Source organism: Dipteris shenzhenensis, chromosome 21, assembly GCF_047967505.1.
Source record: "Dipteris shenzhenensis isolate YYH24624 ecotype China chromosome 21, Dip_SZ_1.0, whole genome shotgun sequence".
Lineage (NCBI taxonomy): Eukaryota > Viridiplantae > Streptophyta > Polypodiopsida > Gleicheniales > Dipteridaceae > Dipteris > Dipteris shenzhenensis.
In genome coordinates, this window is record NC_141616.1 from 20728578 (window position 1) to 20734266 (window position 5689).

Below are 5689 nucleotides of genomic sequence, written 5' to 3' on the forward strand. Positions count from 1 at the left end.
CTCAACAACATGCAACCAATAACAATTCAAAAGTATATATCCTTAAAAAACCAAACCACGTGGTTGTAATACTACAAAGCTAAACACCTATTTCATTAATTTTGGACTTTTTGTGTTGTTTTTGGATGAAGCCCAAAAATCCTTCCCAAATGAAAAGTTTACTTTGTGAAAATATCCTTCCCAAATCAAAATTTTACTTTCTGAAAATATTCTTCCCAAATCAAAAGTTCACTTTGTGGCACTATCATATTCACATAAAAATATTGTTTTTTCAATCTATACTTTTGCACCAACATGCAAGAATTTGAAATAATCCTATATTAGAAATTCTAGCTATACCTAAGTTATTTGTTAATTTAATTATTTTTAATATTTTTCCTTTACGTGATAAATTTATAAATCCATGAAAGGAGACTTAAATATTTCATGAAAATAACATTGTCACTCGCAATATGCACAAAATTTTTAAAACTTTTAATAAATAGAAAAAAGACATGATGCCATAAGACCCAAGTTTTGTATTGAACCAAAGAGGTATAATAGCAATTATAGCTATTATTATATGATTACATTGAGAGATGTTGCTCTCAGCTAGAGTCTTTATATCCAAAATGATATAGATTAAACATATGTTTACAATTTAAATTGTTGCTCTTAAAGAGCCTCAATTCGTGCCATCTGCATAATTTGACTCCCCATTGTCTTATTGCTCAATGTCACGATAGTCCCTTGCCAGGTGCCATCTGCATAATTTGACTCCCACTTGTCTTGCCAAGCCTTGCCCCTTGGGTGCATTGACTCCCCATTGTCTTATTGCTCAATGCGATAATCCCCTGCTAGGTGCCATCTGCATTAACTACCTATTGTCTTGCCAAGCCTTGACCCTTGGGTGACATCCAGTGCAAAATACAGGTGCCATCTGCATTAACTCCCACAAGTTATCTTGCCAAGCCTTGCCCCTTGGGTGCATTAACTCCCCATTGTCTTATTGCTCAATGTGATAGTCCCTTGCCAGGTGCCATCTGCATTAACTCCCTATTGTCTTGGCAAGCCTTGACCCTTGGGTGACATCCAGTGCATATTTTGACTCTCATTTGACATAGGAGGTGATGACTCTGATTATAATTGTCTTGGATTGGCTTCTTGCCTAGTACCCAAATAAAATCCTTCAATGGACTTCAATACAAAGCTTTAATCATGGACATTCTTCATTTGTGCTGTCTCCTTCTACTTCCTCCATGGCGAGCATCCTTAAAAATTCGTGTATATGTAAAATAGTTTGTTGTGGTATTTTTATTTTTCCTTCTACCTCATATATCCCATGCGCTTCTTTGATTTCTTTGCCCTTGAATGCCAAGACACTATGATTGTCTCCGTCGAAACTTGAGAGACCACTTCATCATTTGGGACCCACTCTTTCATTATACAATTAGTATACAATGTGTTGTTATCCATATTCTCCTTCCTGCCCTTTGGCTCATACCATACCGCTGTAAATGTTGTAGCTCTCCCTTGGTCATCTCTTTGCACATCAACTACTTTTGCACCCAAAACTTCACATTCTCATATTCATCATCCGATGGCCGAACCATAACAAAAAAATCGACCTCTATATCTACTTGTGGCATAAACTCTCTCTTCTTCGGTCCACAATATGGACGTGGGAGTAATGATACAAATTCATTTTCAAAGACTGGAGCTAGGCGCAAATCGTTATGAACATTTGGCCAAAACATATTGCATTCTTCCGTGACATCCTTTGAGCCTCGCATTCTCTCAAGGTCCTTTATTAAATTTCGTGTCTTGTTAATTACAGTGGTAGTGTGTTCTCTCCAAATAGGCTTCGAATCAGGATATCTCCGGAGCATTTCCTCTTTGTATGTAATAAATGCTTTTAATCCTTCTATTTCACAGTTAGACCTCTCATTGAATTCTTGTATAGGAGCCCATGTTGGATACCTTTCCTTGCTGGGAATTGAAGTTAAGAGACTGTAAGGTTCTTCAGGTTCCCATTTTGTATCATGAGAATACTGTTGCCATTGCATTACGGGTTTTTCATCTTTTTAAAAAAAAGAAAGTAGTGTGGATTGGTATGACCTGTCAATGCATCACCACCCGTTTGTATGAAAGGTAGAATGAAGCTCTTCCAATCATATGTACATTCTTTCGAGCCTCTCACATACTATACTTTCCTTACGACCACCAACTTGCCTGCCACATCTTCTTACCAAGCCATCTATTGTCTCCACATCCTTGCATTTAAGCTCCCTTGAGACTGTGCTAAAAACCTGATCGATATCCTCATGTGTATGCCCAACATACAAAAATCCACATTCGACCTCATTGAAGATTCGATGAGCAACTAGCATGGAGCAGAATGCAAACATGAGTACATTCTTATTTTCTCGCCAGCAATTATCAGCTTGTATTCTCAAAGTCGATGGTAGGCGACCTTTTTTAGCATGTATATTGTGAATTGCCTTCATAATAAATGTTACAACTTGATTGCTATCATGTAGATGCAAGAAATCAATCCATATATCTGCAAAGAACTTAATTCCATGCACTAACACTCCACATAGATGTGTCTTTAGAAAGTGCTTTCCTTGTAATCTAGGTGGAGTGGCAACAAAACGAGGCAATGTTGTTGTATTCTGATCCATGCCATCTACAATAAGGCACATGTAGTCATCGGGATGTGAAATAGCTTGCTCCTTCCAAAATGCATATTTTTGTCTGGAATGTCGAATAAGGTCATGATGAGATTTTCGGTTTTTTTTGTATAATTCCCTTTGATTTGGACATGTTGCACTCTCAATCACTCGCTTTAAATCATCATAGACATTGCACTTTGACATTTTTTGCCTCCTTGGGACTTTAACTCGATTTTAACATATCCAAAGTTCTTCTTCCAAAGAGTATACAAAGTATGAGAAGAAGCTATGGCATCCCCTCTTTGCCTTTGCTTTTCTGCAATAGAGTCAAATACTTCGAGCTTTGTCAAGCCCATTGGAAGGTGCATTTTAGTGATCGCGTCACCGTTAGGGAGTTTGGTAGATATATGGGGTTGAGGTAAAGCATTTTCATGTATGAAGTCTTGCAAAATTGCTGCTGCCCTGACAGTTGAGATTCTTGATTTGGACCTTCCTCTATTACCATGAATGCTAAATTTGTTGCCGCCCTTTGCCTTGCTGACTAAATCCCAATATGTACCATGGGATAATCCAGTAATATTGCGATATGCCTTATTGCAAATCCTTTTTCCATTTACGAGAGGTTTTACCTTTTGTCTTGAACTTAGCCTTTTATTGCCATTCTGAAGAAAGCAAGAGAGACTTGTGAGAAGGTATTCATTTCTTTCGCTTCCTCTTCTTTGCCACATGTGTCCTCTACATTCCCTGATGTCTGCAAGATCAATGAAGCACATACATCTTCGCTTACAACATAGATATCCCTCCTTCATTACTCTCTTTCTCTTTAATTGCTTTTGTGGATCTGCCTGGATTTGCTTTCTCTTCATGCATATGTATGACCATTTTCGTTCCTCGTGCACATTGTTATCTGTATATATGCACTTCTTCTCCTCACATTTGTTTGTAACCAAGCATCCATGATTGGTCGTTGCATCCTTGTCCATATCACAATCAAAGTTAAATATTGAATAATCCTCTGTTGATCTCATCCTCGTTTTTAACATACTCTTAGGACCATTCAATGAATTCAATATTGTACGAGAGTATTGAGAACCTTGAAACTCTTCCACTCCTGAGAGAACATCACTCATTGGGACATCTTGCATGGCTTTCACAAATCCACAAGCTTGATTGACACTAGGTTTGTTAATATGCATGAACTCATCCACACTTGACAAGACATCGCTATTGAAACCTTTGCCCTTCTCACTGTGCAAGAATTCATCCACCCCAAATAAGGCTTCGCTTCTAAAATCATTTTGTTTCTTGGAACCAATGAACTCATCCACTCCAAATAAGATGTCATTTCTATATTTGAGTATATTGAAATTATCCACATTTGAAGTGATAGAGCCTGGCACATGGCATGCTTTTTAGGTCCTTTGATATTGTAGTATACCTTGTCTTTATCATTGAAAACCACGTGCCTCTTTCTCATGTTTAAAAATTGCATGCTCCATCTCATATTCTTGCCTACCTCATAGTAGGGATCACATAAGGATGTTATGTTATCAACCATACCATCATCAGTGACTTTTAGAATCCTCATCTGTGCAAATGACCATTGCTCCACTTGTTCAAATCCCAATACTTCACCTTCTGCTACAGTCTTATTTGCAAATGATCTCATTTGTAAAATGTCCCCTATAGTAAAATCCAAGGTGGTGCACTTTGTATTCTTGATAATGTATGTTGCATAAGTTTCATCTTTGTCCCATGCTATAAATGATTTGTTGGATGTATTGTAGGGCATAACATCTCCAAGTGTTTCCATATCTCCACATTTATACTTTAGCTCAACATGTGCGCTAAGAATATTTGATACAGTAACTGCCACCTTATCTTCGCCAAGTCTTCGAAAGTGGCAAACTGAATTGGGATCACTATCATGGATTGTAGCAAATGCAACTACTTCTCTTTTGCTACATAAAATCACATCCATCCCTGGAACAAAATCTATAGCCATCTCCTTTGTGAGAGTCCTTCGCAAGCAAGGTGCAGTAGCAACAATTACATAAATATTAGTCTCTTTTTAATAATCTACTCATTTATTATAATTTTTAATTAGTACTTAATTTACTGGTGGGAGAAGTTATCCGATCAAGTACTCATCAGATGGACATGCCAAGTTATCCTTTGCATGGTCGATCGAGCATTAAATACTATTTTTGCTCTAGTGTCATGCACATCTGTAAAAAAACATGAGCCTGCTAGGTATGTTATCCAATCAAGCACTTATGGGATGGGTGTGCCACTTTGCATGTAAGTCAATTCCACCTAGTTGAAGGTGTGTGCAAAGTATTGTGCCCATCGGATATGCTTTGCATTGTCGATCAAGCATAAAACACCGTTTTTGCCTTAGTGTCATGCACAACCATGAAAAAACACGGTCCTAAGTGTGTTAATCAAACAAGTACTTATTGGATGGGGGCTCCACTTTTCACGCAAGTCCGTTTCAACTAGGTTGAGATGCGTGCAAAATATTGTCACCATCGGATATGCTCTGCATGGTCGATTACGCATTATACAACGTTCTTCCCATAGTGATATGCACATCTGCAAAAAAACACGCCCTTAGGTATATTATCTAACCAAGTACTACCTATCAGATGGGTGTGCCTCTTTGACAAAATTTCAATACCACCTAGGTTAAGGCGTAGGAAAAGTATTGTTCTCATCGAATATGCTTTGCATGGTCGATCGAGCATTAAATACTATTTTTGCTCGTGTCATGCACATCCGTAAAAAAAACACGCTGCTAGGTGTGTTATCCGATCAAGTACTTATGCGATGGGAATGCCACTTTGCATGTAAGTCAATTCCACCTGGTTGAAGGTGTGTGTAAAGTATTGTGCCCATCGGATATGCTTTGCATTGTGGATCAAGCATAAAACACCGTTTTTGCCTTAGTGTCATGCACAACCCTGAAAAAACACGGTCCTAGGTGTGTTATTCAAACAAGTACTTATCGGATGGGGGCTCCACTTTGCACACAA